General features: G+C 47.0%; 1 long non-coding RNA gene across 1 annotated transcript in view; it reads right to left on the reverse strand.

Annotated features, from left to right (window-relative positions):
* The window catches only part of LOC135905145 (uncharacterized), a 154,023-nt gene that overhangs the window by 63,045 nt on the left and 80,454 nt on the right, over positions 1-10,524 (reverse strand). The gene's annotated exons all lie outside the window — the stretch shown is intronic.

A 10,524-nucleotide genomic window follows, 5' to 3' on the forward strand; every position in this document is an offset into this window, starting at 1 on the left:
GGTTCATAACGATGTAAATATCATAGCATGGAAAGACGATGAACACACAGAGAGGAAACGACAGGCGCCAAACTTCTAGGATTTGTTGAAAAGGTGTCGCGCTTTATTTGCAAGCGCATGACGAGCATTAGCTCACGTGCATGTAAGATTGGCGATGTGGTGCCAAATGCTGATAATGGGACTGGATTTAAAGTGCGACATTTTGCAATAAATCCCAAGTGAAAGTTTCGCCCGTGTCGTGTTCTCTGTGCCTTTGTCCTCGTTATTTCGCGCTGTGAATTCCTTTTTCGCTTTTTTGGTATGACTCAGCGCCAATGAAAGTTTACGAAGAGTAACCATTGAGGAGTGTATGGATAGTAGAATTTTCGGTTGAAATTGAATCGAAGTGTTCAAAAAATTCTGGCTTCAAATAGTGCATTCGAAGGCAAATATTTCGTTTTAAAAGAAATAACTTCCAAGCGAACATGGTGAAGTTCACTTAAACTCGTTTCGCTTAAATTGATTTAAGAAATATAAGGATAGCCCAAGTGAAGAGAGAGATATATATATTTGATCAGGTAACTAAATGCAAGATTTTGAGAGAGAAAAAAAGGATGGGGGAGGGAGAGATCTTCCTGCTCCACGTTTGGTCTCAAGCACAGAACCTACGCTTTTCCAGAGTGATCACTCTACCATCTAGAGAGACAGAGAGAGAGAGAGAGAATGATAAATGAAACGCAGGGAGGTTAACCAGGACTGATCCCGGCTGGCTACCCAACACGGGGGAAGGGTAACAGGGGAGGAAGGAAGGTGCACTGTAGACATCGACATGGTAACAGTCTTGTACTCCATATCCACTGACGGTCACTCAGTCCGGATCGCAGACGGTCGCTCAATTCGGTAGCTTTCAAAAATCGCAGCAGCGCTTTTGCGGCCATTAATAACTGCGATGTGCGAGCCCATGGACAGTGGACGTAAAATGAAATGGATTAATTACCATCTAACCGAAAGTTCCGCGAACCGGCAGCGGTACAATATTTTTCGCTGAGACAGGTTTATCTTGCATTGTGTCGCTCGTCTGTTTTGTTTTATTCTTTGATGAGTGGATGCGGGACACCAGTGTATTTATCTCGGGTATCTTTCTCTCTCTTCTTTTTCTGTTGACTGTAGCGTTTATTATAACGTAGCTTCCTCTCCTTTTTTCTTTTGTTAGCCGCTGGTGTGCTTGTGTTGTCCGTTGTGTGTATTTCCTTGTTTTCTTATCCTGTAATTATCGAAATATTGCTACTACTGGTGTTGCGATTTATGTACTTGTTTTTTAGATTTTGTAAGATAGTCCCTTGACATTTCCTGTACTACCTCGTTCCTTGCGGAATGACTCTTGAGGCCTGAAATGTAACTTTAAATTAATTGATAAATAAACAAACAAACAAATAAATAAATAAATATTATGTTATCCACCCTAGTTTAACGCGTGCGAACTTCTGTGCAGAAATGTGAGTGGCACCGCTAAAAATTATTATTGTTATTATTATTATTATTGTTGTTGTTGTTGTTGTTGTTGTTGTTGTTGTTGTTGTTGTTGTTGTTGTTGTTGTTGTTGTTGTTGTTGTTGTTGTTGTTTCCGAAATCATATATACACTAGACAGGAACGGGAAAGCGAGGCATAGGCTAGCAACTGCCTGCGGAAGGGGTCACAACGCCTGGACCATGACACGAAAACGACAAAACAGTTGTCTCCTGGCTATTAAGGCTGCCTTGCTATCCCATGCAGCTAGTGAGACCGTTATAGATACATCTTCTCGCCTGGCGGCTGTGAGCCTGCTTCCTTCTCGAAGCAATATTTAAAGCACGCTTTTTATTTTTTTTTTTTCATTTTTCTAATGTCGTGAAATGGAGCGTGAATACCTACATTCCTCCGTTCTCTCGGTCACCACGTACGCCAGACCGAAATCGCACGCGCGGCGTCCTTGCAATAACGTTCGAGTCGTAGCCACCGTTGCGAACGGAATCAGACACACACATGCGGCGTTTCGAAATTCGGAAGGAGAGAAGAGGGGGGGGGGGGGGGGGGTGATTCGTCGATCTTCTATGTTCCCCCCCTCTTTGTTTTTTTTTTCCTTTTATTCAACAAAGCCCGGAAATGTGGCTTTGTACTCTTGTAACACTACGTGAACCACGCAGATTTAGAGCCCTTTAACCTTTTTTTTTTCGATGTTTGTTTAACGTTCGTTCTCGAATTGTTGTACTTTGTGTTCCAAGGTAGAGTCAAACGAAGATGCCACATGCTTTCCGTATAGAGAGAAGCGCTGTCTCGGTCCTCATCGCCTCTGTGAATGGCACGGGAAAGAGGTCGGGGAAAGGGGGACGAAAAGAACAAATAGGAAGTAACACACTGTACCTGGAAACAGGAAGGGGGCCAGAGCTGGAGGAAAAGAGAAAAAAAAAAGAGCAAGGAAAGAAAGAATAAAAAGAAAGCGTCGCTCGGTCGCCTTTGTCTTGTCCTACCGTTGTCGTAACGGGCCTTACGTGTCAGTGTCACTTTCGCGTACAGAACTTCTTGTTACCTTTCTTTTCAATTGCTGTTTGTTTATTCTTCGTTTTGATGACAGTAGTGTGCTTACTTTTTTTCAGTTTAACTTTTTGTTTTCTGCTTCCTCCCGTTGAAATTGTTGCGGGGGTGCCAAGCGCCGACGCTGATTTCGGTGGGCAACGCTTACGTCGCACCCCCTCCCCTCCCCCTCGACCCCTCCCCCTTTCTCGTTTTTCAACAGCCCTATCTCCCTGACTGTTTTTTATCTTCGTGTGTGTGTGTGTGTGTGTGTGTGTGTGTGTGTGTGTGTGTGTGCGTGTGCGTGTGCGTGTGTGTGTGTGTGTGTGTGTGTGTGTGTGTGTGTGTGTGTGTGTGTGTGTGTGTGTGTGTGTGTGTGTGTGTGTGTGTGTTCCAATCCTTCCTTAGTGCGACCTCTGGTGACCGCGTTGACCTGGGAAAGGTGATAACTGCCGTGGTCTTCGCTCTTACTCTCTGCGAATCAAATTAAGCCGCCTAACATTTACGTTATACGTGCTACATGCCTGGAGACAAACGCCACAACAAAAAAAAGGCATTGGACTTTATTTCTGCATCACCCGAATTATTATGCTCACTAGTTGGCACGATATGACGATATCTGACCTGTATCACGTGTCTCTCGAGTATACACCCCATTCCTACAGCGGCCGAAAATCACGCCTCCCTTTTTTTTTGTTACTTTAAAGAGCATCGGGCACTCGCGATTATTCGAAAAGCCCTGTGCTACTTCATCTCAAAACAAAGAAAAAAAATGACAACTACAAGAACGAAAGAAGTAACGGAACAGACGCTGCATGGCGCGACAATCGTTTTAATTATTTTTCCATTGGCTTTACAGGAATGACGTCATCATACCCAGCCTTATTAGACATGGAAAGATCGTCTGCTAGGATTGTGGAGCATCGGTGCAGAACTTCGACAGACGTCGAACGTCTGTCGTCTGCACGACACCGTGTGCTCCTGCTGCATACAGCCGTATTTCTGGGTACACGGTTACGGAACTGACGCACGTGACCTAGAAGTGGAATTGCACGCGCCACACAAGTCCGCTAGTTCTGCCTGGCACGTACTAAGCTCCGCCGTGACGCGCACCGAATTTGCATGCTCGTCCTGCTAACCGGGTATAGCGTTTACGTGGCCGTAAGCGCTGATAAAGCGTGGAAAGACTTGTCGTGTGAGCGCCTGCGGCGCATTTATCCCCGGCTTAGCAGACGTTAGTGGGAACCAACTGTACTCGAATCTGAAGTACTCTATAGCGCCAAACAGACGACACAAGAAGAAGAGCCACGGACGAGCACTCGTCCGTGTCTCTTCTTCTTGTGTCGTCTGTTTGGCGCTATAGTACTTCAGTAATATGCACCAACTAGCCCAAGAAAAAGTTCTGCTGTACTCGAATCTGTTAGTTGCGCATTACCAAAAGGCTTCACGTTAGAACGCTCCTATCGCGTAGCTATCTCATCCGTCTTTTCTTGCTCACCTTTCCTCTTTTCTTCTTCCTTCTTTCCTTTTCTGTCTCTTTTTTTTTAACTGAACGGCAAAACGTTACTGGGATTCATCGCCGGATTCCTTGGTGTATCGGGCCAGGTGCACCCTAAAACCAGTTGCACCCTTTGGGGCGTATATTGGCCACGGAATGATAACTGTCGTCTGTCTTGCCTGCGTTTCCTTTCTTGAAACCACTGCGCTCGTTACTTTCCTGTCGGGAATGCTCTGTCATGCTCATAACGCGCAAGCCTTTCCCAACTTGGAAGTACCGGGCTCGCAGCGTTAAAGAAAGGAAATGTGGGAAGACAGATGACAATTATTGTTCTGTGGCAAATACACGCCCGAAAGGGCGCAAGTGCCTTTAGAGTGTGGTGTGGTTTAAATCTCGACCGACCGAATTGTTTCAGTGACCACACTTTTATTCTGCGTAATCAAACGATCAATCGCGAAGTGCACCTACATCTATTGTCGGCTCATATGCATTGTCAGCTAAAGCACACATTCCTTTTAACGGAGAAAAACGTCTTCATATCCAACACTTTCTTTGATTTTCTGTATTTGACCTATACACCTTTTTTTTTTAATGAAACGTGGACACGTAGCACCAGTTGCTCCGGCTTGTAACAGCACAGAAATTTTGACCGACGAAGAAGCGCCAGTGGGCGTATCTCTGTTCTGCGTGTTAACAACACAGTAAATCGTCGCCATGAAACTCTCTCGTATAATGTGGGCTAGTAAATACCTATAAAGCACGTATACCTCCTGATGGCATAGCGCACCATATTCTATGGCTTTTATTGTTTTTTTTTAATGTTTCGTCTACGCCATTCTTGGGCCTATGGGTGAACATGCACCCATTCGGGATCGATCCTCCAAAATGGGGTGCGCCACTGTGACACAGGGAGCACATATAATTAGTATATATGTTTCAGTAAGTGTCGTACTTCTCTATTCCCTATTCATCATTATGCTAGAGAAGGAAAAGGAAGCAATTTTACCACGGGGGAGCCGACCGCCCTATAACGTTCGACCGGCCACGTTAACGAGACGTGTAAATCTGCACCAGTTGGTAACGCGCTGGTGCGTTTATAGTGCCACCGGAAAGAACGACTATCGCTGAGGAGAAACAATCAGAGACTGCGTGCGCCTGCATATCCCGCGCTATCGTACGTAAAGCGATATGCGACCAATCGAAATTCGGGAACCGTCGTATTACCGTTAACGGTTGGGAGAAATAGCTCGCGCTTCGAGTAACTAAAAAACTGGCTGTGGCTTAGCTAAGGTTAAGCCCAGGATGCGAAGCATACTAGCCTTTATTTTAACGGGACAGCGTTAAAGAGCTCGTATCGCAGAAAAGCCGGTGTCGTCGGCGTCGGCTCAGGCGTGCGGCGCTTGCTCAGGCGCACATTTCGTTGTCGCGCCGAACGCTGCGTTGCTCGACGCTCACCGCGTCCGATGCGGAGTGCGTAGACGCTGCGCCGTAGCAAAGTCACCTAGAAACAGTCTCTGTAGCACGACGCAACCTTCGCTTCTCATTCCAACGAGCAGCTCTGTCTCCAGGAGGCATCTCACCTGGTGAGTGTCTAGCAAAGGCAAGCGCAGCTGCTTATATACCGCCGCGACGCCGCGAGCGACGGCGCGAGTTGGAGCCCCGTTTCTCCTCTGTCGTGACGTCACGGTGTCACGTGGTCAGCCTTGAAAGCGACGCCACTAGCGACGGCGCGAGTTGGAGCCCCGTTTCTCCTCTGTGTGACGTCACGGTGTCACGTGGTATTGAAGGCGACACCGTCGCGCCTAAGGAGCTGGGTTGGGCTAGTAATATGCTTCGCATTAAAAAAAAATAAGGTGTCAATAAGGCTGCAAGTGTATAAAATGAGCTTGCACACGCACAGACAGACCCGAGCCCTGTTCTGGTTCCTTTCAGTGCACGACCGATAGCTTCGTGTGCGGGATACACGAACGGGCACGTTGGTCAGGTCACCCGTACTGAATTAAACATCGTTCCCTCTTCTCTCGTCCGTCCCAGTCCTCTGTTGACGCCGTTCATTCAGGAAGATTTTTTTTTCTCCAAATCTGCCCATAGCGGCCGAGACCTCTGAAGCGAAACGCCCCCGTGCCATGCATTCCCGAGAAGCGGGGAGACTCTCGAGTATCCCGTATCCTTCACTACAACTCCACTCCAGTCTCCCAGCCTTCGGCGTCTACGTATCGCTCCCAGCGACAGAGTCCCTCCGATAGCGGCGCGTAGTAGCACGTACGTCTCTGCCTCGCCACACAGGTGTATCACCTCGGGGCGTATCTGCTCTTCCCAACAGCGAACACTTTCGCCATGCCAAGCAGATCGAGAGGAGATAAGGGGGCGAATCGAGAAGTCATATGCCACGCTGCGTTTATGGAGCAAGACGGAGAAGAAGTGAGGAAGAGGTTGGGGGGGGGGGGCATAGGTAAATGGGGTGGAAGGAGGGAGGGGCGTTGCCGGGAGGCTCGTGATATGGCGCGAGTCAAGGTTGCCCGACTTTGAGAGTCCGACATTGAGAAATTACTCCGGGCTTCTTTAGCGTTCGTAAAGGGACCGCCTCATTAGAGAGTTTTATGCGAAGCATATTACTAGGGCTCAACCCAGCTCCTCAGGCGCGGCGGTCTCGCCTTCAATACCACGTGACACCGTGACGTCACGACAAAGGAGAAACGGGGCTCCAACTCGCGCCGTCGCTAGCTGCGCTTGCCTCTGCTAGACACTCACGAGGTGAGATGCCTCCTAGAGACAGAGCTGCTCGTTGGAATGAGAAGCGAAGGTTGCGGCGTGCTACAGAGACTGTTTCTAGGTGGCTTTGCTACGGCGCAGCGACTACGCGCCCCGCATCGGACGCGGTGAGCGTCGAGCAACGCAGCGTTCGGCGCGACAACGAAATGTGCGCCTGAGCAAGCGCCGCACGCCTGAGCCGACGCCGACGACACCGGCTTTTCTGCGACACGAGCTCCTTAACGCTGTCGCGTTAAAATAAAGGCTAGTATGCTTCGCATCCTGGGCTTAACCTTAGCTAAGCCACAGCCATTTTTAGATTAGGGGACGCAAGCGGGCTTGCGTACGCAAGAACTAGGGGCCACGGTATTACGCATGCGCAGACGCTGACGTAGGTGTCTACGCATGCGCAGTATACCGTCGCTCCTCGTTCTTGCGTACGCGAACCGCTTGCGTCCCCTAACCTAAAACTCTCTATTGACGACTCGCACATAGTACCGCCATCTTCTGATGCACGAAATCTGCAGCGGTAACCGTTATAGAGACGGACGGCATGACACCGTGCTTTGTGATGAACGAGGAAATAGAAACATGTTTCATGTTTACCTTGTTGTAGCCATTGAAGCAATAGTTGTTAACATATACTTATTAGAAAATGAAAATGCTGGCCTGTAGGGCTGTATTTTTTAAAAGAACGGTGAAAGAAGCATTATATCGGTTTAGGCAGGTAGACATTTTTTTTTAATTTCTTTTGCATGTTTGGGGCCATGCACGGAGATTTACTTCAAGTGGAGAACGATGACCTGATTCGTTCCTTATTTTTGCCTAATTTCGCGCGCAGACCAATTAAAACGCCTGTGTCGGCAGCATGACATAACTGGTCTCACGGAATTTTCTTTCTGCGCTGTGGTCTTTTGTGTGCGCAAGAAATGTATGCAGGTAACCGTTCTCACCACGCCTTTTTTTTTTTCAGAAGTGAGGCAGTATCTTTTTTTTTCCTCCTTCTTTTTGCCAAGAAATAACTAGATTGAAGCGGACAATGTCAAAACCTGTGGCGGCACAGATATATAGCTGACGCCAAAATTTCAAAGCAATGCCGCCCCTCTTCATTTTCGGGTGTTTTTTGGCTTGTTACGCCTCCGCTCAGTTTAGAACGAACTTTTCCATTGGCCCAAGTGGAATCTACCAATCTATCTTCACTTCATGGTTCGTTTATCAATAAAACATGACAAAATTCACTGCTTGGCTCCACTGCATTGAAAAAAATGGCCAGGCCTATAGCTTGGTTAAGCCAAGGATGCGTTGCATATTGCGCGAGTTGGGGCCCAGCTTTTCCTCCGGCTGCCGTGACGTCACGTCACGTGGTTGCGCTAAAGGTCAATGGTGGCTGCCCGGCCGCGCCCAAGGGTTGAACTGAGTGATTGCAATATGCAACGCATAAAAATAGAAGCAACTTAATAACAAACATAGCAAACTTAAAAGAGAATAGACCCACATATGAGACGCGCAGCAATGAACAATGGCTCATGCCCTCAGTGGTGGCTGCCCGGCCGCGCCCAAGGGCTGAACTGAGTGATTGCAATATGCAACGCATAAAAAAAAAAAGACAGAATAAGTGACATCTCAGAATATATATGGGCTGTATGGGCATGTACTGCCTGTACTCAGTCCACCGCTTCAAATACGTGCCATTATTGGGATGTTTCCTGAGGGCGCAATCAATCCTTTTGATTTCCGCATCTGTTTGTTTCACCATCTCAGGAAGTGTCGCAGCTGCGTTGCTGCATCCTTATCGACAAAGCAGACGTGCATTATTTGATTCAGTGACACGTAATTGCCTTATCGATGCTTATGGCAGATGACATTCGAGAAGTACTGAACGAGAACCTCTGTTACGTATAAACAAATGTTTGTAAGCGTTAGCCACACTGTCCATGTCAACGGGTGTACGTTTACAATTGGCCCGAGTGCATCGTATTGTGCATCGTACTGCCGAATACGACTCCCTTCGTTGAAGCGGTGGCTGAGGCATGAGACATCCCCTGTTTCATTTCAGTTTCATCATGCCGACGTGTAGTAGCGTGTTAGACGTGCCGCCAGACAAAGCATTTAAAATCTGTATTTAAGAATCTTTAATTAAAAGCTCCATCTTGTTCCTCTCCGGGTCCACCACGTTGTTTGTCCATCTTATACATTAATTAAAAAGCGCTGCACTCAGATTTAGGTGCACGTTAGAGAACGCCAACCGGTCAAAACTAATGCCGAGTCCCTCCACAACTGAGTGTCTCATAGTCAGATCGTAGTATTAGTGCGTGAAACCCCACCATTTAATTTATTTAACAGACCCCAGTCACCAGCTGCAGTCTCAGTGTTCACCTCCGGATGAACGTTTTCTCAGTATTCCTTCTTTTTTTTTTCTTTCCATCCCGTAACAACCTTTCCCCTGCGTATACGGTAGCAAAACGGGGGTGCGCCTGGTTGACGTCACCATCTTTCCTTTGCACTTTACCTGTCAGTTATAGAGCTTTTCTTTTCTTCAAAACTTCTGTAACTATGCGCGGCAAGTTCATTCTGAACAATAATTTCTGTGGAAAACTAGCATCAATGCACGCAATGCCGGGAGCCCGTAAGTGCGGTACGAAGCCAACAGACGACGAAGCGCACAAGGGAAAACTAGCTGTATATTTATTGAATTGTACAGACATAAATATCACAACGAGAAGTAAGTGTGAAGCACTTTCATAACTATCTAACTACTTTCACACACATAACTTTCGGCCGTGTTTATTTCTACAGTTCAATGTTAAGAAGACAGTTAATTTCGCCCCATGCGTTGCATGGCTTCATTGACAGGTTAGCCTCATATATTTATTTATTTTTTTGCAATACTGCCAGTCTCAGTTGAGACCAAAGCAGGTGGGCACAATTTTACAGAAAGAAACAAACAGGTCATGTTACATGGTACATTAAAAGAAAAAAAAGGAAGAACGCTTCCTTAACTACTGCAGAAATCACCATTAATACAATACTCTTGGTTGGTATAACAATATGGCCATAACAATATAACAATCGATTTAGTATAACAATATAACAATATTGTATTACATATTATATATATACATATATATATATATGGTTGTTACTGAAAATCGAGCCTCTCGCTTCTAAGCTCCTGGGCACATCCGGAGCCACCCGAAACGAGACACAGTTCTTCAGAACGAGCACTGCTCCTCGAAACTCTCGATTTCGAAACTTCAGAACGTGAAGGTCCTATTTCGCCGCTCAGAAAAGCATACGGCACGCAGGTAGTGAAATGCTCGCGTACGTGTAGATTGCCATTCCAAGGTGCTGTAGCGCGTGTGAGTGGCGCCTGCTTGTGTACGTACACGAGCGTTTGTTGCGCTCCTAAGCTCTTCCCACGTTAATACGCACCTCTGGCGCTTCTCCACGAAGGCGCGCGCCTGCCCGAAGAACAAAAAAGAAACGAAGAAAGAAACGAAATCAGGAGGAATTATTGATTGCGAGTCTGACGCAACTTGGGCTAGACTGCGGGGCACGCTGGCAAACCTACGGTTCAGTTTTAAAAAAAAGAAAGCCAGGTGGTAAGAAGTGACGACACAGAGAACCAAGACAGAGACACCAGAGACACAGAGACACCAGAGACACAGAGACACCAGAGAAACAAGAGACACAGAGAACACAGAGAGAGTGGAGCGTACGAAGCTGGGAGAGAGAAAAGAAAGAC

Source organism: Dermacentor albipictus, chromosome 6 (assembly GCF_038994185.2).
Source record: "Dermacentor albipictus isolate Rhodes 1998 colony chromosome 6, USDA_Dalb.pri_finalv2, whole genome shotgun sequence".
NCBI classification, from domain to species: domain Eukaryota; kingdom Metazoa; phylum Arthropoda; class Arachnida; order Ixodida; family Ixodidae; genus Dermacentor; species Dermacentor albipictus.